The 24,601-nt window shown below is 40.4% G+C and overlaps 1 protein-coding gene across 11 annotated transcripts in view; it reads right to left on the bottom strand.

Annotated features, from left to right (window-relative positions):
* Window positions 1–24,601, bottom strand: part of Inpp4b (inositol polyphosphate-4-phosphatase type II B) — a 796,958-nt gene that overhangs the window by 637,806 nt on the left and 134,551 nt on the right. For all 11 annotated transcript variants that reach the window (XM_060393235.1, XM_060393232.1, XM_060393233.1 and 8 more), the window contains one exon: window positions 1,351–1,413. The gene's annotated coding sequence lies outside the window, so the exon portion shown is untranslated. The remainder of the gene's footprint in view (window positions 1–1,350; window positions 1,414–24,601) is intronic.

The following is a 24,601-nucleotide window of genomic DNA, read 5'->3' as shown; positions in this document are numbered from 1 at the left end:
TCCCTGTCTAGGAGTGTGACCTTGGGAACCCTCTCCATCTCCATGCTAGAATTTATTGACTTGGTGGGTGATCACAGCTGTTATGAGTTTATGTGTATTACACGAGTCATGTTCAGAGGACGGGATTTCACAGTGTTCTCATCCCTCAGACTTTATAGTCTTTTTACTCCCTCTTTTCTGATGGTTTTGGGGCCTTGGGGATCATCCCAAAGCTCAATTTTTAAGTTTTGAAGATATGTTCATATCAATAAAACTTGGATACAAGACTACAACCAAAATATCTCCTTTAGAAAATAAAAGTTATCAGGGAGTTTGCCTCTCCTTTCAAGAACCAAGAAAAGCCCACCCCCCAAAAAAAAACAAACCCTCATTTGTAATGCAATTTCCAATTTAGTTTTGATAACTGAAAATCAAAGCTTAGAAACTTTTTCTACTAATGTTCATTAAACTTAAAATTCTGTCTTTATTTCAGTTCTCATTTTGGTTAGGTATATTCAACAATTAATCAAAAATAAAAAGCAGTTAGTTCTAATTAATATGCAACTATATAATATATTTCACCATGGCTCTATAAGGGTATAACATTCAACAGATATAGCTAGATCCATTCACAATTCTAACCCATCTAAAATCTTTTCGGCAAAAGCTTTATCTATACATTTTATATGTCTTCATCTATACTCAATTTGTTTTCAAGTACATGCCATTAGAATATTTGCATGAGTTTTCATACTCTTGGGACAACATATGTAAATAAATCTTGCAGCGATTTGAAAATTTATCAGCTAAATATGCAATCTGTTATGCATAATCAGGCATGCTATTCAACAACTGTGTGATGTAATTCAGTCTTCCCAGAGAAAATATGTGTTTTGGATAATAGTATCTTCATAAAACTTGATGAAGTTTTCCAGAAATCTGTATTGACATGTTTTTGCATAGTCAAAAGGTAATATGCAAAGCCTTCTGACTAGTGATTAGATAAGAAAAGCTCCTGTAACTATACCCTGACAAAAACCTTATTTCTCTCACTGCCTACCCTTTGTAATCCTGGTTCATCAATTGGAGTTACAAAAAAAAAAAAGTAAATTTCTCAAGATTTTGTTCACATAAATAAAAATAATAGCAAAGCTAATGGTTATCCAAAGTTTTTCATAAGCCATTCTGCATTTTAATTTTTACTGTCCACTTTATAAACATCATCATCATCACAAGTCCTTCCTTCTAGTTTTCAAATAAATAAATTGCTGTTTTGATGACTCATTCAATATTTAAATTTAGTCATCAAAGTCAGCAGCTGCATATACTTAACACACTGTATAAACATTAATTCAAAACAAGTATTACTACCTTGGTCTAATTTTTCATAAAACACGGCAGATCTCTTGCCAGGTGACACCATTTCTTTTGGTTCTGTGGGTAAAGAGAGAGAGAGAGAAGATTAATAAAAACAACCTTTCTTTTTATTCTCTAAATGCTTCTTAAAGAAGATTCATTAGTAATAAAGGTCAGAGAAGAAAATCATTTAACACAATACTCAGCTTCATTCAGCAGCTGCCTCAGGAGCCACTTGCCTTAAATGCCAAATAATTCCCCAAAGGTCCTTTCTCCCCTTCAGCTGAGAACATGGGCGACTGTGGCAGATCTGCCGCCTGTTTGCTTTGATTCTCTTCTTTTCTCACACAGAAATAAGATTTGCACTTGGCAAGGAAAAGCATTAGCTCCCGTAATTTCAAAACACAAGCTATAAGCCATGTTGGAACCCAACATTTATGGGAACACAAAAGACTGAAATGGAATTTGCAATTATCCAAACTTACTTTCCTCCCTCCCCCTGTGAGGATGGGCTTTAAAATATTCATGAGAGCCTGTGTCTTTGCACAGAAATCAAAGGATAAGAAATTGTGGGATGGCTGTAAATAATTGCAGATTACCCTCCTTAGGAGATGTGATTCCCAAGCTTTTCTGTGCTGTGAATGGGGACAAAAGCATTCTATGGGAGTCAGAAGTTATGGAAATATATCTTGTTCCCTCCCCAAGCATATAACAATCTCAAGTAGTGTTCCATAAAAGATTTTTACTACATCATTATCTGAATTTTAAGAGTAGAGGATGAGAGTCTGGGCAATGGCTTTGAAAAAAGGGCTGTCACATACATAGGTGAGAAGTTTTAAATCACCGTTTAAGGAAGTTAAGTGACATTAAATAATCGGTCATGTCAACCATTACCAGAATAATCCTATAACTGCAATCGATACATCTCACCAGCTGTGAGAAGTTGGGCAAGTAAATTAAACTCTGCATGGACTCATTTTCCTCTGTAACATAGAACTGATTATGCCCCCTACTTCACAGACTTAGAGAATGATTAAGTGAGATACATATAAAGGACAGAAGACAGTACCCACTAAGCATAGCAGGTGTCAGCAAATGCAATTATCAGTATAGTTATTAGAATTATTAACAACTCTCTGCTTCCGAAAAGGCTTATGACCCCATTGAGAATCAACATCCCAGAGAGAGGAGTGATAGAATGCCTATACAATAGCATACAGTAATCACCTCATCTCCCTATTGATTCATCAAACTGTGATAGCCAAGGAAACCTTCAGTTTAGGTCTTTGGCAGATACATGAAAAAGACTGAATCATGTTTCAGGGAGATAATCTATAACCTATCAACAGCTGTCCTGCATGCCTCCGCTCAGGACTGCAGACGGCCTCCAACAGGAAGTGCTACGCTTCAGGTTCTGCTTAACACAAGTAGCTTTGTCCTCTCTGGTGCAGTATCGATTCCATTACAGAAACAGCTGCAAAGCAGCCAGGTTCGCATACACTTACGAGAAACTGTAATAAACAGAAAATAACCTGGATAAAAGTGTGCTGTGGTTAGGGAAACATATGTCCAGACAATTATGCCAAGACATAGGTAAGCATGTTATCATTAAACAATATATAACGTGTTGAAGTTGCAGAATACGAGGAAAGGAAATCTGTATGGTGGCATCATAGAAAAGAACAATTGAAAAGTAATCTAAAGCACAAACTATGCAGCACAGGTCAGTTTCCTCTGGGAAAATTTCACTGGACAGGAAGCTCTTGAAAGACTGAGTCACAGTGCAGACACCAAATATTCTCCTCTGGAAAATCCATGTGTGGAACGCTTGCTTCCCAGCATGGTACCAGGGGAGAGGGTTGATGACATTTTTAGAAATTGGGTTCTAACAGGAAGTCCTTAGGTTGTGGGGAGCAGTCTGCCCACAAAGAGACTGGGGACTCTTTCCTGTCTTTCCTTCTATGCTTCCTGGCTCGGGAGGTGAGGAATTGGCATAGCCTGTATCCCAGGCAGGATATGTTACACTTGTCAGAAACCAAAAGTGATGGAGCCACTTTACGTGTGACTGACACCTCCAGAATGGTGAAGTAAGTTAAACCTTTTCTCTTTATAAAGAAAATGTCCCAGTGTATTATGCTATAGTGACAAGAAGCAGTCAGGTTCAAACTTTCAAGGGAGATAAAAAAAAATGTATATAAGGAACTAAAAGTATAAAAAAATGTGAGGACTATTTTTACTATGACCCCCATAATATCTACTATACATGTTCCCAATTTCTCTTAATATGTTCAGGGAATCCTTAGGGAAAAAATAGCAACACAAGAATGAAAATGGACAAAACACGAGAATTTCCAGTAAATTAAATTCTCCTAAAGACAGATTAAGAAATATCATTTTAGGACCAGGGAAATGGCTCAGTGCATAAAACAACATAAAAAGTATTTGTGTAAAGTCAGAGGTATTAGTGCCAGCATTTGCAGTGCCAATGTACCAGTGCAAAGTGGAAGTGACCTCCAAAAGCTCGCAGGTCAGCTCCCCAGCTCATCCAGCAGGGAAGAATCCGTGCTTTAAAGTTTTAAACATGGCAAAATTGCTGAGGCCAACACCTTGAGGTTATTCTCTGATCTGTGTGCTTACAGACACACACACACATACACACACACACATGCGCATTTACATTCATGTATCCATACAGAGAGCATTTTCGAACCAGAAGCTCGTTCTGTAGATTTTTAAAATAGAAAATACATGATTAGATACAAAATGAGAATGCTTTAGACTTCTACCCCTGGAAGTGGCAGAACATAAATCTCTTCTTTTAAACCACAAAGTCTGTGAGAATTTGCAGTCACTTTAGGAAATTAATGAAAAGTTTCAGTCAGTAATCAGGCCTCTGCCTAGGCTCTCACCACTTAGAGGTTTTTATGACATTCCTTTTTTTTTTTTTTTTTTTTTTTTTCTCAGGATAGAGTTTAATGTCAGACAACTTACTAAAGCCCTGGTTCTAACCCCAATACTTGAAAAACTACATTGTAGTTCTATCCTGTTTGTTTTTTTTTTTTTTTTCAATGCAGTTTATTCAGGAACATTGAACAATCCTCGGACCCCGGGGAAAGCCAGCCCACAGCTTAAATAGCCTCTGGGTAGCCAACCCAGGCGTGCCACGGGGGCAATGCAGATAGGTCCACATACATGGAAGCAAGCCAGATCCTCGGCCTTAGCCAAATGTGGAGTTGTTCGTGACAGAGAGCACTCACCATCGGGAAGGTGGAAGGCGGAAACCAGCTCCATCTTTAAGGCATAGCATTCCGCAGCTCTCTACAGTTCCCCCTTTTTGTTTTAGACGCATCAGGCAAGAGTAGAGGTCTGATCTCTGATATTAGAAATAAATTGGGACTTTGTACAGATGTTCATTTAGGTGTCATCCACCCAAAGAGCATCAGACCGTCCAATACCTTTTTCTCAGAGGCGGGACCTGGGGCATCAACCCGCATGCAATCAGACATGCTCTTCTCTGGGTCCAAAGCGGCTGACCCTGAGTGCAGTGCTTAGCCTCGCATCCTGAGCGTATCATTTTAGCTTTTTATGGTATCCAACCATGCTTGGGGAGAATGTCCTGCTTCAATGGCTGTAAAGGCCTGAATGATCATGGCTGCATCACACTGTTGTGAGACTCTAATCTTGCATATATACCACAGGCAAACCAAGGAGACCAACACCAGAAGGCCTGCTAACGCTCCCATGCCCGCCCATTCCTTCAGATGATTCATGGCTGCAGCAATCCATGTTGATAATCTTGTGGCTAGTCCTGCGTCCACTCCGGTAGAATTTACTGTGACAATGGCCACTCTCAGCTGCTCCATCGTAGTATCGAATTCTCCAGTCCCAATTACCTAAAATATAGCTCGACAATTGTTTAGACAGATTTGCAGCGCAGGAAAAATTCTCATGTTGTATGCTAGTGACACAAAGTCCAGCATACTTTCATTGACAGCCAGGTTGAGCGATTTGCCATAGGGTATCAATTTGCTCCTGCAAGAGGTCAATCCTCTGATTGAACACCATCAAGCTTCCTTTTAGTTGAGCATTAATTCCTTTATGTACAACTAAGGCATGAGCTACATTGGCTAAATGATTATTCAGGGTCTGAGCAGTCTGCCCAGTATGACTCATGGCTAATGCCCTGGTGGTAGCTCCAACAGCCGTCAATGAGATGGTAGTAACAATGGTGGCTGTAGTTCCAAGATCCCTTTTCTGTCTGAAGAGAGTCATAGCGTGAGGGGCATCAATGGGCATAGGCACCCAGTGAGGCATGCGAGTAACCAGGGCATACCTAACTTTACTAGCATTCCAGCATTGGGCAAAAAAGCAAGTATCATTACCACAATTACTTGGCTCTATCTGGCTAATAATGAATAAAAATGGGGGATATAGACAAACAGGTGTGGGCTTATAGGAAATATTATGAGAAGCCTTAACCCCTCGTTGGAACATCCTGCGTCAGTTCTAGAACTAGCAGTGGTGGTGTCCGAGGTCTGAGTAGGTTCAGGAGACCATTGCCCCCAGGGGCGAGACGTGCTCCATGCCAATTGACTAACTCCATGTTTTCCTCCAATTTTGAAAGTCATTTAAGGTTCTTAAATTACTTTTTTCCCTTTTTTCTTAAATTTTTCATCAATTACACTTTATTCATTCTGCATCCCCCCATAAGCCCCTCCCTCCTCCCATCCATGACATTCCTTTAATGCATAGAAAACATTCTTAACTTAGAAAGCAAAACTCAGCTGCATACGAAAACGTGATTTAAAGTTGATTCTCTGTTCAGAGGAAGAATCTGCAGTTAGTCTGTTAATCTGCTGAGGCTTACCCCCAAAGAAGAACGATCCATGGCTCTCTTTTGTTCCTCCCTTAACCAAATGCCTTTGAATCCCCATGTCCCTTCTGGAACAAGGGATAGAGTAAAAATAGGAAAGAAAGAGAGGAGGAGGACAGAAGTGGGGAGTCTGCTTTCTGGCCACTGAGCCAAGAGGACTTAGGTTCTGGGTCTGGTGTGTAGCTAAGGCTGAGTGTCGGCTACAAGTGAATTTCCCCAGGTTGTTGTGTCAACCATCCCCTGCCCTCAGAGGACCTTAAATATGGATTGCTGCAACCACAGCCCCGGGCTATGCCTTTAACTTTTATCTACAGAGACTAGTTCAGCTGCTGGACAGCCCTTAAGGAGGGCCCTACATCAATCACAAATATGTCCATTGCCTATACATCTTCCCCCAAATACTCCAACAATCCTGGGAAGAAGCAGCAAATTGTTGCCCAGCCGCCTCTGACTGACTACACCAAAGCTGCTCACTGACTCATCTTTTCCCTTTTCTTTATCAGAAAGCGTGAGAGTGAATTAAGTTTTCCTTGTGGCACCTCTTACCAGCACCAACAGGGAAACACCCTACATTCCCCCTTCCATACACAGATATTTCTAGCACATTCTCAGCTCATCCAAATAATCTTCCTATAATCTCCAGACCTCAGAACCTTTTATTTTAGAGATGTAGGACTTATCTGGTTCTCATTTTGGTAATGGAGAGTTTCTCCAAGGTGATCTTCCTCATAAATCATGTGAGTATCTGATAGCCACTGTTGAAAGGGGTCAAATTATAACTGTTGTATATCTTGTGGCATTAGTTTTTCACAGTTCTAGCTTACCTACAGCAAAATACCTAAGAAATTGTATGTCTATTGGATATTCTATTTTATTTCATTTTATGATCGTTCAATGAATGTTATGTCATTCTTTAGTTGTGTCCTTCCTGCTCTATCAAGCAGAGTCCCAAGTGGCTGCTGAGGTGTTCTCTCTCATTTCCATTCTTAATAGCAGCTCCTTCTGCTTGTGGCTTAGGTCTTACTACCCAAATTTAGCGCCTGTCAAAACTTTAATGCCCACTTTCCCACAAAGTGATCCCCAGGTAGTTTGGGCTCTGTTGGTAGTATCATTTGCCACCACTGTACAGCAATTACAGTCAATGCCTGCAATTTATATCGCCTCCTTGAAATGCCTTGTGTTGCCATGTCTCTCTGACTATTTCAAGTACCTCAAGAACAACTGTATACTGTGCCTATTGCTAATCTCCTTTGCCACTTAATGCAATGATTAATGCATAAAAAATCCTTTAAAAGTATATTCCACTTTCTACAGATTAAATATTAAGGTAGATAAAACAGTGTTGATTTATGGAGCATTAATATCTCACTGTATCTTATGAGAACAACTGCATAGCAAGTCCTTATTTTTGTCACATCAATTATAAAATTAAGAAAAAAAAACTAGGATAAAAAGATACAGAAAACAAAAGAGTATGACAGAAGTCATAGCATCAAAAAGTGAAGCTACTCTGTGGGAATAGATCCAAAGGCAGTCTGTGTTTTACCTCTCTTTCTGCCAGGGATAGATAGCACCTGCCTCCAGGGGAAATTAAGATTGTTACAAGGCTAACTAAAAAAGAGACAGTGTGGGTTTCGACATCTGGCAAGAATTCTGGACCCAAAGCAACATCAGGCTTTACTTAGAGGTAAAACAAGTTTTCCATAACAATATTAGAATATGTAGAACTAGATCAAGTATTCTGTCCTCAAAAAAATAAAACACAAGTTTTCATTTAAGCCTTCTAGAGTTAATGATTTAGATTCAGAATGCCCCAAAGGTATATTTGTAGCATTCTTGGGTAGTTGTGGTGCCTTTAAGAGGTGAGAGAATAAAAAGAGTCATTGGGAGCCTGTCCTTGAAGGACTATCAGAACCCTAAATGACCTATCCTCCCCTGTCTCTTCCTGGCCACCATGAGGTAAACAGGCCTACCTGCCAGGCACCCTTGTCATGCTGCACCATCCACAACATCGGTCTAAAGAAAGAGGGGGAAGAAACTATGGACTAAAACTTCTGAAACTGCACATAAATATAAATAAACCTTTCTTTCTTATAAGTTGATTGGGTGGGGTATATTGTCACAATGGTGAAAAGCTGACTAACACAACTTGGATGTGAAACAGAAAGACTTACTAAAGAGGAAAAAATCAACATAAATACTTATTTCCATTATCCTTGATATAAACAGCCATAAGGAATGGCATGAAGGCAAGAGTAGAACTGGAGCAAAAAAAACCTAATGTTTAGGGCTCAGAGTCAAGAAGAGTCAAGATTCTCAAAAAACTAGAACTCAGCATTTAGCAACACCTAGAACATCACGAGAGCAGTATGACATGTGAAGAAGGGAAATGTGCACAGAGATGGAGCTGAGTCAGAATGACATCATCCCCACAGCCAATAGCAGGAGTCCAAAGGACACAGAAATTCTCAAATGTCCTCAATAAAGAACATGGGAGTATTGAGTGGGCTGGTACCACCCACTACCCTGCCTAAAAACAAGGTCCTATGATCTTTGTGTCCTGCACCCCCTGAAAATCACAAGACCACAGAGAGGTGAGCAGAAGCCAGTAGGGAAACATCTGAAAGCAAAACAGGCCAATCAACCTACCCTGTAAAGAAGAATGAAAATTAATGTAACTTTTATCACTATTTTATAGATAAGGAAACTAGACCGGAATGACAGACCCATTTCCTTCAGTGTTATACATAAAGTCAGAGAAAAAAAACACAATCATTCTCTTTTTATAACATTTACATGTGTATTGATGCATTTCTCAGTTACTCTCCTGAGCCTACATTTTCTGTTCACTGTAAATATGAATTATGTTATTGCTCAACATATGAAAATAAAAACTAAAATTTCCTTTTAGGAGGAGTCCAAGATGGCAGTGACTAGCACACATCATATCTGAGGGGCAGAGGATCCAAAACTTTGAAATTGGTGACTGGAGAGGCGGCTGAAGCCAGATCATTGATATTGAGGCCTTCTGGGTGAGAAGGGACAACCCAAGAGCTGGGACAGTCCAGGTCACCCATGGATGTCTCTAGGGTCTGAGAGTGGTGAATATTTGAACGCCCTGCATGTCTCCTTGCCCCAAGTATGGGTCTACCTGCCCGGCCGCCAAACAGTGGACACTACTGAGCTGATGGATTTCTTACACCTTCGTTTGTCCCTGCAGGCCCAAATCTGAGAGTAGAGAACAGGGAAAACCCTGCACTTTCCACATAGGTCTGAGAGTAAGTGAATATGACTTCAGGTGAGTGTGAGGGACCCAGATCCAGGGTCCCTCTAGGCTAGCGGCCAGACATCAGATCCCTCCCTCCCACACCCCCACTGGGTGCAACAAGGGATCCTTGGGACAGTGTTCTCAACACTGAAGTCCCTGTTCTGTGGGTCTACTAGTAGAGCCCGGGCAAGCAATTCCTGGAGCCAAGATGGTGCAACTCAGACAGCTCTGAATACCTGGAAGACAGTGTGACAGGCCGGTGGGCCACTGAGGCATTCAAAGCACCTGTGCATGTGCATTGGGCCTGAAATGGCACCAGCACCCCCACCTGCACTTACGTTTCACCATTCCAGGCATCTATACACTCTAGCACCATGTCCATCAAGGCACATTTCTACTCTCTCTCTCATGCTTGCACACATGTTCTGTGACTATCCTCCCTTAGCTACAGCTGAAACACCAACATCCACTCTCAAACCGGCAGACCACTCTCACCTTCCTGAAGAATACTCCAGACTCCAGAGACAGAATGACCCAGTCTGAAGTACAGACTCCAGGAACAAACAGTGAAGGTTACGAATAAGCAGATGGCTAGAGGTTGGCATAAGAGCCCTGCAGAGACTGATACCCCAATCAAAGACAATTCATGGAGAGAACATAAAACCCCAATTCAGATGTAGCCCATAGACTCAGTATCAAAGTGGGTACCCTAATAAGGGGAGCAGGGGATTTCTCTGGCATGAACGCAGTGACAGGTTCTCTGATCACCTCCCCCTGCAGGGGGAGGGAGGATTGCAGCCTTGCCAGGCCATAGAGGAAGACAATGCAACCAGTTTTGATGAGACCTGATAGGCTAGGGTCAAATATAAGGGGATGAAGACCTCATCTATCAGTGGACTAGTGGAGGAGCATAGGGGGAGAAGAAGGAGAGAGGGTGGGATTGGGAGGAGACCGGGGAGGGAGAACAGGTAGGATACCAGTTGAATAAATTGTGATGAATGATAATAAAAAAATTTTAAAAGAACATATCCAACAAAAATCAAGGCATTATGGCTTCACCAGCAACACCCAAAATAAATGGATATTTTAATTCATCAGAAAAACAGGAAAATGATCTATGCTTACACAGTTATTAGAGGCACATAAAGAGGAAATGAACAATGCTCTCAAAGAAATACAGAAAAATACAGCCAAACAAATAGAGGCACATGTAGAAGCAGAAGTAGAGGCAAATAGAGAGGAAATGAACAAAAAAATAGAGGCCATTATGGACAGTTAGGAATCCAAATACAAACAGATGAAGGAAATAGTGCAAGACAAGAAAACATACACGGAGAATAGTTGGAGACGGATAACCTAGTGAAGAAATCAGAAACCACAGAGGTAAGCACTACCAACAGAATTCAAGATATGGAGGAGAGAATCTTGGGCACTGAAGACACCAATGAAGAAATCAATACATTTTTCAAAAAAGACATGAAATCAGAAAAGGTCCTGACACAAAACATCCAAGAATCAAGGCACCATGAAAAGACAAAAACTTAGAATAATAGGAATAAATGAAAAAGAAGATTCTAGGCTCTAAGGTCCAAAAAATATTTTCAAGAAAATCACAGAAAATTTTCCCAACTTAAAAAAAGTGATGTTAGTAAGCATACAGGAGGCCTACAGAACACCAAATAGACTAGACCAGACAAGAAACCCCCATATCACATAACAGTCAAAACACTAAATCTACAGAACAGAGAAAAGTATTAAAAGCACCGAAGGAAAAAGGCCATGGAACATATAAAGGTAGACCTATCAGAATCACATCAGACTTACCAACAGAAATTATAAAAGCCAAAAGCCAAAAGGTGTCATGCAGACTCTAAGAGACCACAGATGTCATCCTAGACTACTATATCCATCAAAGCTTTCAGTCAACATAGATGGAGAAAACAAAATATTCCATGACAAAACTAAACTTTAACAATACACAGCAGCACAGTCCTACAGAAGATACTAGAAGAAAAATTCCAATCTAGCAAAACCAACTACATCCAAGAAAACACAGGATATAGATAACTTCACAACAAAAAAATTAAAAGAAAACAAGCATTGAAACGCAGTAACAACAGCTCCACAATAAAAGGAACTAACATTCATTAATCACTATTATCTATCAACATCAATGGACTCAACTCTCCAATAAAAAGACACAGACTAACAGAATGGGTGTGGAAACAGGATCCAACATTCTGCTGCATCCAGGAAATACACCGCTGTAACAAAGATATACACCACCGCAGAGTAAGGGGTGGAAAAAAGGTTTTTCAAGCAAACGGACCCAGAAAACAATCTAGAGTAGCTATCCTAATATCTAATAATATAGACTTTCAGCCAAAATTAATCAAAAAAGATGAGGGACATTCATTCTCATCGAAGGAAAATTCACCAGGAGGACATCACAATGCTGAACATATATGCCCTAACTATGAGAGCACCTGTATTCATAAATGGAACATTAGTAAAGCCAAATCACACATACATCCCAACACCTGAATAGTGGAGACTTCAGCATTCCACTCTCACCAAGGGACAGATCATCTAGACAAAAACTAATGAGGGAAATAAAGACACTTACAGAGGTCCTAAATCAAATGGACCTAAGAAATGTCTACAGAACTTTTCACCTAAACTCGAGAGTATACCTTCTTCTCAGCACCTCACAGAACTTTCTCAAAAATTGACCATGCATTCGGGCAAGATACAAGAAGAGTGAAAAAATCCCTTCTATCCTATCAGACCACCATGGCCTAAAACTAGACCTCAATAACAACAGAAATAACAAAAGGCCTACATACACATGGAAACTAAACAACTCTACTCAATCAGAGCTTGGTCAGGAAAGAAAAAAAAAGAAATTAGAAACTTCCTAAAATTCAATGAAAATGAAGGCTCAACTTACCCAAACTTATGGGACAAAATGAAAGCAGTGCTAGGAGGAAATTTCATAGCACTAAGTGCCTTCAAAAAGTTTGAATATACACCATGTGTGTCTTTCTGCTTCTGGGTTACCTCACTCAGGATGATCTTTTCTAGTTCCCACCATTTTACTGCAAATTTTACAATTTCCTTGTTTAAAAATTGCTGAGTAGTATTCCATTGTGCAAATGTACCTCAATTTCTGTATCCATTCCTCAACTGAGGAACATCTGGGTTGTGTCCAAATTCTGGCTCTTATGAATAAAGCTGCCACAAACATGGTTGAGCAAATGTCCTTGTATACTTGAGCATCATTTGGATATATGCATAAGAGTAGTATAGCTGGATCTTGAGGTAGCACTATTCCTAATTTTCGGGGAAAGCACCAGAATTATTTGCAATGTGGTTGTACAAATTTATACTCCCACTAGCAATGGAGGAGGGTTCCCCTTTCTCCACATCCTCTCTAGCATGTACTGTCACATATATATTTACTTATAAGTGGATATTAGACATAATATAGGATAATCACACTAAAATCTGTACACCTAAAGAAGCTATGCAAGAAGGAGGACCCTGGATAAGATGTTCAGTCCTCAATCAGAATATCAAATGGGATAGACATCAGAAGAAGGTAAAAGAATAAATACAAGAAGGTAAAAACAAGGAACAGGACAGGAGCCTACCAGAGAGGGCCTCTGAAAGACTCTACCCTGCAGGGTGTTAAAGCAGATGCTGAGACTCATAGCCAAACTTTAGACAGAGTGCAGGAAATCTTATGAAAGAAGGGGGAAGCAGAAAGACATGGAGGGGAAAAGAGCTCCACAAGGAGAGCAACAGAACCAAAACATCTGGGCCTAGGGGTCTTTTCTGAGACTGACACTCCAAACAAGGAGCATGAATGGGGATAATCTAGAACACATATGCAGCCCATGGCAGCTCACTGTCCAAGGGGTTACCCTAATAAGGGGAACAGGGGCCGTATCTAACATGAACTCAGTGGCTGGTTCTTTGATTACCTCCCCTTGCCTGGAGAGCAGCCTTACCAGGCCACAGAGGAAATCAGTGCTTTCAGTCCTGATGAGACCTGATAGGCTATGGTCAGATGGAAGGTGAGGAGGACTTCCAGTATAGTATACTGGGGAAGGGGCATGGGAAGAGAAGAAGGAGGAAGTATGAGGTTGAGAGGGGGTAAGGGAGGGGACTACAGCTGACATACAAAGTGAATCAATTGTAATAAATAAAAAATTAATTAAAATATTTATAATTTTAATATTTTTCTTTAATAAAAGCAAAAAATAATTTCAATTAATTTTATGAATTATGAATACATTTAAAACAAGATACAGATAATAGGAAATTGTCAGGTTTAATTTATAAATTTAGAAAAACACTAAATTCAGAGTCATTGTACAAAAATTATGCTATCATATTATGAACAATAAAATGGAAGCTATGGCACTTGGCATGGGGTAATAGACTAAATACTTAGAGCAAGCAGAACAAGACGTGTCTATACTATGTCAAAGACCTAAAAAGCTCGTGAATGGGCAGGGATGACACGTGTGCTCATACATCCGAAGTCTCCCTCAGTGTTGTTAACCTCCTAAAACTGACTCATGCAATCTGTGTGCTCATAGTCAGTTCTTAGTCATGTTCCTGTGGTAGTTTCATTCTTTTATACCAAAAATATCAACAGGCAAACATTTATTCAAAAATATAAGGATCATGATTACCCAAATAAATGTTAATGAATAAAAAATGTTTTTTGGAATTCTTACATTTTCACATATCAAAATTTATAAGGCCAGGAGACAGCTCAGCAAGACGCTCACCATACAAGCCTGGTGAGCAGAGCTCTGATCCGGAACTGATATGAAAGTCATTTGTGAGGGTGCATATCTGCAGTCCAGGACAGACACAGGGGCACACTGGGAGATTCTAGATCAGTTAGCTCAGTGAGGAGGGAAGAAAGGAGAGGCTTTGCCTACAAAACCACGTAAGGCTTCCAAAGTTATCCCTCTGACCTTCAGTCACACACCATGGCGCACTCTGAACTCACATACACCATCATACACACAGAGACACTATATATATATATATATATACACACACACAAAATGTAAACTTACCAAAAATGTTTGGTAATTAAGACAGTAATTTGTATATGTGTGAGTAATGGAAGTTTTGGGTTCATTGTAGGGTTTGTAAATATGCTTTTGTTTTAATCCTATGGGTGGGTTTTAGTCAGGCTTTAGTTTGTCCTGTTAACTGTCACATGCTGGGTGTGACCTTTGCCAGATGGTGAAGGCCTCTCACCTAAGGCACAGAGAGGGGCATGTTCTAGGACTCTGAGAGTATGAATATGAGAGTGAGAAAGAGCAGTTGGCTTTCAGTGTGGTGTTCAATGTGAAGTTCATTGTTGGCATGTGCAGTGAAGCAGTTTAGAGAGACCAGAGAAGGTGTAGTAGTTTGGAGCAGACAAATGGAGAGAAACGCTTCTGGGCACAGCAACATGGAGGAGACTGCTGGCTGTGTCTGCAGTGAAAGAGTTTGGAAGCTCGTGGTAACTCAACAACCAATTGGTTTCCCATAGTAAGGGGAACAGAGACTATCTCTGACAGGAACTCAATGGCAGGCTCTTTGACTCCCCACCCCCAAGGGAGGAGAAGTCCTGCTAGGCCACAGAGGAGGACTTTGCAGCCAGCCCTGAAGATACCTGATAAAACAGGGCCAGACGAAAGAGGAGGAGGTCCTCCCCAATCCTTGGAAAGGGGCAGGGAGGAGATGAGGGAGGGAGGGTGGGATTAGGAGGGAATAAGGGAGCAGGATACAACTGGGATACAGAGTTAATAAAATGTAACTAATAATAATAAACAATAAAAAAAGAGTGGAAAAAAAAGAAAGAGATTGGTACAGAGCCCTAAAAGCCAGGAGAACTAAAGGGGTGCAGGCCCCTCTCCCCACTAACCTTTTCTCTCTCCTACTTAAGGTTGTGGTGTTGGTGGAAGGGAGATGGAGACCTAAACACAACAAATAAAGTAGAGTTTAAAAAGACCGCTACGGGTGGCTTTCCACTGCATGTGTGTGTACACATATCTTCTCATAAGGAATGGAAACAAACATACACAAATTCATAGCATAGAGGAAAATCTCAGCACCAAGATTTGCTTAGGGGGAAAGGAATGGCTGACTCTCAAATAAGTGAGCCTCAGCTGCAAGGGATTGTAGATCTTGCATATGGAAAAGAAGACAAGCAGTGACTTTAAAAGAAAATGTCATTTTCATTTTCTTTGGGGTAGACAGTGATTTCTTACACATCATTCAGCTGATTAGCCAAGGAAATCCATAAGAAGTTTGTTTGCATTTAAAAAGTATTATCTTCATCAAAAGATGTCAGGTAGAGAAAGAGATTCCAACACACTTCTAATATTCATCAGATAAATAGCTCATACTCAGAAAGTTTAAAATGATTTTTACAAACAATAAGAAAACAGCAGACCACTCAATAAAAACAATGGGAAAATTAATAGAAACTTCACCAAATATTCAACATTTCAACAAAGATATTACAAACCCCCCAAATTTGTTAGTATTCTGAAATGCAAGATAAAATCAGGAGATATGACTATATAAAAATTGCTTTCAATTTATGAAAATAGAAAATTAATAGCAAGGATGAACAAGGACATAGGTAAATGGTAAAGCAATATCCTGCTGACAACGGACAGAAATAGGTGAGGTTGCTTAAAAATTGGCTTGGTAGCATCTACTAAAAAGATGGATATTAGACAGCATCTTCAACAAACAGTTGCTGGTCTAACTGAATGTCTACAAGTAGAAAAATGAAAATAGACCCATATTTATCATGCTGAACAAAGTAAAGTCCAAGTGGATTAAAGACCTCAACATAAAACCGGACACACTAAATCAGTTGGAGGAAAAGTGGGGAAGAGTCTTGACCTCATTGGCACAGGAGACAACTTCCTGAACAGAACACCAACAGCACAAGCTCTAAGATCAACAATCAATAAATGAAACCTCATGAAACTGAAGAGTTTCTGTAAAGGACACTGTCATCAGAACAAAACAACAGCCTACAGAAAATGATCTTCATCAACCCTACATCTGACAGAGGGCTAATATCCAGAATATATTAAGAACTGAAGAAGTTAAACACCAACAAATCAAGTAAAAAAAAATTGGGGTACAGAGCTGAACAGAGAATTCTCAACAAAGGAATATTGAATGGCAGAGAAACACTTAAAGAAATGATCAATGTCCTTAGTCATCAGGGAAATGGAAATCAAAACAACTTGAGATTTCACCTACACCCATCAGAATTACTAAGATCAAAACCTCAAGGGATGATGCTTGCTGGTGAGGTTGTGGAAAAAGGGAACCCTCCTCCATTGCTGGTGGGAATGTAACATTGTACAAGCACTTTGGAAATCAATCTTGTGCTTTCTCAGAAAGTTAGGAATAGTGCTTCCTCAAGATCCAGCTATATCATTCCTAGGCATATACCCAAAAGATGCCCTACCATTCAATAAGGACATTTGCTCAACTATGTTCATAGCAGCTTTATTTGTAATAGCCGGAATCTGGACACATCCCAGATGCCCCTCAACAGAGGAATGTGTACAGATATTGTGGTACATTTACATAATGAGTACTACTCAGCAATTAAAAACAAGGAAATGATAAAATTTCCAGGCAAATAATGGAAACTAGGAAAGATCATGATGAGTGAGGTATCCCAGAAGCAGAATGACACATATAGTATATACTCACTTATAAGTGAATATTAGCCAAATAATATAGGATAAACATACTAGAATCTATAGTCCTAAAGAAGCAAAACAAAAAGGAGGACCCTAGGAAAGAGGCTGAAACCTCACTCAGAAGGGCAAACTGGATAGACATCGAAGTAGGAAAAGACAAGGAATAGGACAGGAGCCTTCCAGAGGGGACCTCTGAAAGACTGCCTACCAGGGTATCATACAAAGGATATACGGAGACTCAGCCAAACTTTGGGCAGAATGCCGAATCTTTATGTAAGAATAGGGAGATAGTTCCTGGAGGGGACAGGAACTCCACAAGGAGAACAACAGAGCCAAAAGACCTGTGCTCAGGGGAGCCTGCAGAGACTGATACTTCAACTAAGGATTATGCATGGAGAAGACCTAGACTCCCTGCTCAGATGCAGCTCATAGGCTGCTCAGTTTCCAAGGGGATTCCCTAGTAATGGGAACAAGGACTGTCTCTGACATGAACTCAGTGGCTGGCTCTTTGATCACCTCCCCCTGGGGGATGCAGCTTTGCCAGGCCACAGAGGAAGACGGTGCAGCCGGCCTTGATGAGATGGATAGGATAGGATCAGATAGAAGGGGAGGAGGTCCTTCCCTATCAGAAGACTAGGGAAAAGGCATAGGGGGAAAAGAGGGAGGATGGATGGGACTAGGAGGAGATAAGGGATGGGGCTACAATAGGGATACAAAGTGAATAGAAAGAAAGAAAGAAAGAAAGAAAGAAAGAAAGAAAGAAAGAAAGAAAGAAAGAAAGAAAGAAAGAAAGAAAGAAAGAAAGAAATTTTAATAAAATAAAAAAAAAATGGATATTGTACAACTTTTACTTGGGCAAGTCCATGCTCAGCCTTACAGCTATGATAGAACATCCTAAGACTGCCAAAAATTATATACAGACAGACATACTCATGAGTCCTACTCATATCAGGAGAATATTAAATGACCTAAACCCCTGTGAACAGACAGATAAATAAAGATGTTTTCATAGAGTTAAATGACATATATTAATGAGAAGGAACAAAGCCCACTTAGATTAACAGTGGGGAAGACTATCACAGCTGATGGTGAAGGAAAGACATCTCATACAAGGTCTCATGCTTGCACCACAGGCAGCCTGTTGTCAACCGCCAAATTGTCTTCTCAAAATTCCGACAGTGAGACACTGATTACCACGTGTTTCTGTTTAAAGACAGGGCCTCTAGGGAAGTAATAAAGGTATTTTGCTTGAATGAAATAATTTTATATTACACTTATTTATTTGGTGTGAGGAAGACTCACATGCCATGGCAAGTCCACAGAGAGCAGAGGACAACGTGTGTGAGTTGATTCTTTTCCTCCAACATGTGGGTCCAAAAGATCAAACTCTGGTCATCAGAGTTTTGGTACAAATGATTTTATCTGCTGAGCCATCTCCCCAGCCCCAATAATGATGGTTTAATACATCCTTTGCATTGTTCTTATCTATAATGACTGGTTTTCCTGTAAGAAAAGACTCCAGGGGATTGCAGCTACTGAGAAAAAACATGGGATTCAGACTGTGCTTTCAGAAACTTTCAGCTTCACGGATGAGGCAGCACATGCCCTAGATAGAGACCCCACTCTGAATTCTGGCCTTTGCTGGCCCCTGTGGTTTGCAGTATGCTACTCACTAGCAGTGTTGGGTAAGCTTCATGATTACAGTGGTTGGTGTGGAGGACAGCGAGCATGTTATACGGTTGCACTGCTCAGAAGGTCGGGTGTGTGAAAGGCACTTTCAACTTGGGGTATTTTCAAGTTATGAGGGACTGGTTATAATGGAGCCTTGAGTGTGCCAAGGACTGCCTGTAATCACTGACACAAGGCATGTAGGAAACATCACACAGTTAACGAAAGCCCTCAGGGTGCCAAAAATGTTTTAGTTTGTTGACCTGGCATTTAGGTCAAGTTGGCAATCAAATTACCAAGCTGTACACTTTAATTGTGTTTGTTTTTCCAGATACAGTGTAAGGAAAAAAAAAGTTTAGGTACATTGTCATCGTAGCTCGCAGAACAAGTGGCACAAGTGGATGTTTTTTAATGATTCCTGATTTGAAAGAACATCAGGAAGAAATAAAAATGCAGGATTCATTCCCATCTATAACTGTAGAACCAAACTTTCAAGACAGCCCCAGGAGTAGAACATTATTCTTTAGAACAAACCGTTTTCAGTAGAGCAAAGCATACACACTACCCAGTTTTTAAAAACATATTTGCATAATACTGAACAGTGCATATGTTTGAGAGGTTTTTTTTTTTTTTAATTTATACAACTTTAGGGAGAAAACAGAATTAGATTGTCAGTGTGGCAATCTCTGGAATTAATTGCTTCTGCAAATACTACTAAACATAGTACCAATTGGATTACTGTGTAACTTTCCGTGCTTATTAGCTTAAAAGTAATTATCCCAGAAAAAAAAAAGAGAGAGCAGAGTCCAAGAGTTATGGACTGAATTTGGAAGCATCTACATTTAAACCACTGAAAGGAAATATAATTAGAAAAAGTAAATATGATAAATACATGTTTGGACCAACCCACAGGCAACCAGACAGCAAAACATTTTGTTTCTGTGACCTATAATTAAACCTAGATCGGGAATCACTAATGAGAAACCACAGAGGAAATAACTAGGAGGACCCATACCCTTTGAAGGGTGTTCTCCTCCATGCCAGAGGTGGGAAGAAATAAAACAACAGAGGCAAATTCCATATTTAAAACACAGGAAAAAAGAGAATGTTAGAAAACCTCAATTATAATTGTGCATTCTACATGTTTAATGTTTATGCAGCTGACTCCAACACCCTCTTAAGGATATCCTATGATATGTGCAGGAGACTTCTTCCAGAACCACTGTGAATCTCCAAATTCTCATATGTACAGGTCCCCTACATAAAATGGCATACTATTTACATGTAAGCTACAGAGGGACCGGTACACTTCTACTACCTAGGCTGTCTACAGTCTCAAACACAAGGTAAATGGTATGAGTAGATGCTATGTTCTTGGCATTTAGTAAATGACATGATAAAAGTCTGTCCATGTCTGACACACATGCAACTTTTCCCACATATGCTACATCTCCAGGTGGCTGGCCTTGTGCATGTGGGAGCCAAGGACACACAGTGCGCCCCGTGTCACTGACCATTTCAGTCCCTCAGTTATATTATGCCCTTTGTTATATGCCACAAGAAAGTAATCAGAAAATATTTCTCATGCACAATTTAGAAGGCTCAGGAGAACTTCTATTTCCTGGGAACTTTTAAAATTATTATGTCCATATATGCAGGCAACACTGAATGGACTTATCAGGTTATATTTTTATGTTTATTCATGTATATCCACATGTGTGTACGTGAACATGTGGGTCACCAATGGTTTTAAGAAAAGAATAGAAAGGGAAGCAGACATGGGAGGGAGAAGAGAAAGGAGATAAAGGGAAGAAATTATAAAATTATATTTTTATTAAAATTTAAAATATTTAAGTTTCCACTAATTTGAAAGTGACTTCTTGCTCTTCTTATAAAAACAGAAACATTTATCTCTGTCAAATCCAAGCCAGTATTTATTCTAAGTTGCTTTTTGCTCATTAATACCCATAACAACCTTTGTTCCTAAGGCCATGTATTATAGGTAAAGAAGTTAAAGCAGACTTTGATTACCGTAAGTGTCACAGGGCCAGTGAGCAAGGGTAAGATCTGGGGGCAGGTAGCACTCAGTATTTCATCCTGAGTCTTCAGTTGAGCTAATAAACCTTTGTGCTTTCCGTGAACAAAACAGCACTATGAAATATATTATGTTCTCATGTCTTATTAAAATGCACTAACTCAGGGCTGGAGAGATGGTTTGATGAACAGCTCAAAGCACTGGCTACTGTTACAGAGGGACTGTGTTCAGTTCCCAGAACCCAACAGGTGGCTTCTGCACATAAGTCATTAACAAGTATAATTTTAAAATAATTTAGTTGTGCAAAATAACTAACATCTTATTTAAAAATCACTTAAAGTAATTTTTTAAAAATGATTTGCAGTGCTGGGAATAAAACCCAGGATAAATGATCTCTTATCACATAACCACACAATTTTACAGACAACAACAAAAAAAATCTGTCATAGAGAATATCAATAAAAAATTTCAATTGATAAAAACATAATGAAAGTATATGCATACGGAAAAACACAAATAACATAAATGCAAGGACAATAAACAATCTGACGAAATACAAACTATAATTTGATGTTGTATATTCCACAATCAAAGAATGGTTCATAGGTCACAGGCCCTGGGGACACCATACTACTATTGGACATGACATCACACCAACTCCCATAGATTAAATGCATTTTTCAACCTTTTTATCAAAGAAGTTTCTTTTAGCAGTAGATTAACAGAAAGACCCGCAACTTCCCAATTTGCAAAAAAGAACTTAAGAATGTGCAGAACGCTCAGCCTAAATGGGACAGTTACATCACAGCCTCCCTTCCGAGGCTCAGCGATCACTGGAAAACAGGGGACAGAAAGATTGCAAGAGCCAGGAGATCAAGGAGTTTGCCCTAAGATTGTCTCCTAGTAATATCAGAAGTTGTACTCGTAAAGTCTCACCAACATGCCTGCCCCCACGTGAGCTGCTCAAGGACAGGACCAGTGGAGATGTCAAGCTGAGTGGAGAGAAGCATATGAGGTCTCAGTCCTAACTACAGGCAACTGAGTAACACTGAGCGTCAGAGGGGTGATCCTCCCCAGGCCGTACACGTGTCCAGTGCCAAATGTCCGGCCCTGAAAGTAAGGAGCAGTGTATGGACTCAACAGGTTTTGTTTAGAAACATACACATATATATAAACACATAAGTGCATGTAACAACAATTAGTGATAAAAGAGACCACAAACTTGAAGGAGAGTAGAGAAGGGAATAAGGGAGGGTTTGGTAGGAAGAAAGGGAAAAGAGAAATGTTGTAATTAAAGTATAATCTTAAAAATAAAAAATCATATGTAGCCCAAGCTGGCCTCGAACTCGTGATCCTCCTGCCTCTGCCTCCTTCAGCAAATCCTACCGGTGTGCACCACCACAACCAGCCACAGGATTATCATCATGGATTGCTGCAGCCATGAATCATCTGAAGGAATAGGCGGGCATGGGAGCGTTAGCAGGCCTTCTGGTGTTGGTCTCCTTGGTTTGCCTGTGGTATATATGCAAGATTAGAGTCTCACAACAGTGTAATGCAGCCATGACCATTCAGGCCTTTACAGCCATTGAAGCAGGACATTCTCCCCAAGCATGGTTGGATACCATAGAAAGCTAAAATGTTATGCTCAGGATGCGAGGCTAAGCACTGCACTCAGGGTCAGCCGCTTTGGACCCAGAGAAGAGCATGTCTGATTGCATGCGGGTTGATGCCCCAGGTCCCGCCTCTGAGAAAAAGGTATCAGACGGGTCTGATGCTCTTTGGGTAGATGACACCTAAATGAACATCGGTGCAAAGTCCCAATTTATTTCTAATATCAGAGATCAGACCTCTACTCTTGCCTGATGCGTCTAAAACAAAAAAGGGGGAACTGTAGAGAGCTGCGTATTGCCGCGCCTTAAAGAAGGAGCTGGTTTCCACCTTCCACCTTCACGATGGTGAGTGCTCTCTGTCACGAACAACTCCACATTTGGCTAAGGCTGAGGATCTGGCTTGCTTCCATGTATGTGGACCTATCTGCATTGCCCACGCGGCACACTGGGGTTGGCTACCCAGAGGCTATTTAAGCTGTGGGCTGGCTTTCCCCAGGGTCAGATGATTGTTCAAGGTTCCTGAATAAACTGCATTGAAAAATAAATAAATAAATAAATAAATAAATAAATAAATAAATAAATAAAAATAAATAAAAAACCATAATAAAAGCATTAGGGAATCACGTTTAATTACCTAAAACTGCATATAAGTACATCGGTATGCATATGCATGGATGGTTTAAGTGATACTATACCGCTTGGGATGACAATGCTTCCCACCAAGAATCACAGACTTTATTTTTTTAGATTTTTAAATAATTTATTGATTCTTATTTTATGTACATTGGGGTTTTGCCTGCATATGTGACAGAGCTGGATCCCCTGGAACAGGAGCCACAGACAATGCTGCCATGAGCGTGCCGGGAACTGAACGCCTGGGGGTCAGTCTCAGCCAGTGCTCTCGACCGCTGAGTCATCTCTCCAGCGCAAGATTTTCCTTTTTTAAAGAAGAAATCTTCAAATGACACTTTGTAAAGAATTGCATTCAAAGCGCAGGTATAGTCAGTGTTGGCGACATTCGCCATTAATCCCGCTGCTTGGGAAAAGGGGGGTAGAACTCTGGATTCCAGGCTATCCTGGTCCATGAAGTGAGTCCTGAGCCAGCCAGGACCATGTGGTGAGACGCCGGCTCAGCCAGCAGAGTGAAGGGGCAGGGAAGAGTATACACTTCCGTTGGGGAAGACCCGGGTTCCAATTCCCAGCACTCACGCTGGGCGGCTCACCACTGCCTGTGACTCCAACTCCAGGGCACCCCGTACTCTCTCAGGCACCTCAACTCCTGTATGTGAACACATACGCATAGTTTAAAAAATAAAAACAGGCTGGAGAGATGGCTCAGAGGTTAAGAGCACTGGCTGCTCTTCCAGAGGTCCAGAGTTCAATTCCCAGCAAACACATGATGGTCCATAAACCATCTCTAATGAGATCTTGTGCCCCTTTTCTAGCCTGCAGGCAAGCAGACCACTGTATACATAATAAATATTATCTTTAAAAAAAAATAAAAATAAAAACAGGGTGACAGTGCCTCACAGCTGGCACAGCACAAAAAGCCCCGCAGCAGGCAAGAGAATCAGAGGAATCCAAGAGATTCCCCAAACAGTACAGACGGTTGCCATTTCCTTTGGTTGCCTCTCAGAGGTGAAAGGCCAGTCCCTAAAACAGCAGCATTTCAGACACAGGACTTAGAGGACCCAAGCTGTATCTGACCAGAAAGCCTCCTCCCTGGGGAATAGCTTCATAGTACTGGAAAAGTACTGGAAAATGAAGGCTACCAAGAAAGCAATCCATAATTCTACTAAGCTGTAACACTTATGATACACAACAATAACCAAATTTGCAAGATATCTCTAAATGTTGTAATGGTGGTGCCCATAAATCGGCGACAACCAACAACTATTTAATTGGGCATAAAGCCCATTCAACAGGAAGAAAATCATACCTGGAAACCGTCTCAGTCTCCTGGGGCTGGTGAGATCATGAACCTCAGAGGAGGTCCTCACACTTTACTAAGCCAGCGTAATTCTTTTTTTTTATGATTTTTTTTAATTTTATTTTTTTCTT

The sequence above is a fragment of the Meriones unguiculatus genome, chromosome 10 (genome assembly GCF_030254825.1).
Source record: "Meriones unguiculatus strain TT.TT164.6M chromosome 10, Bangor_MerUng_6.1, whole genome shotgun sequence".
NCBI lineage: Eukaryota > Metazoa > Chordata > Mammalia > Rodentia > Muridae > Meriones > Meriones unguiculatus.
Note: the sequence above shows the minus strand (reverse complement) of the source record. Positions and strands in the feature narration are given on the sequence as shown.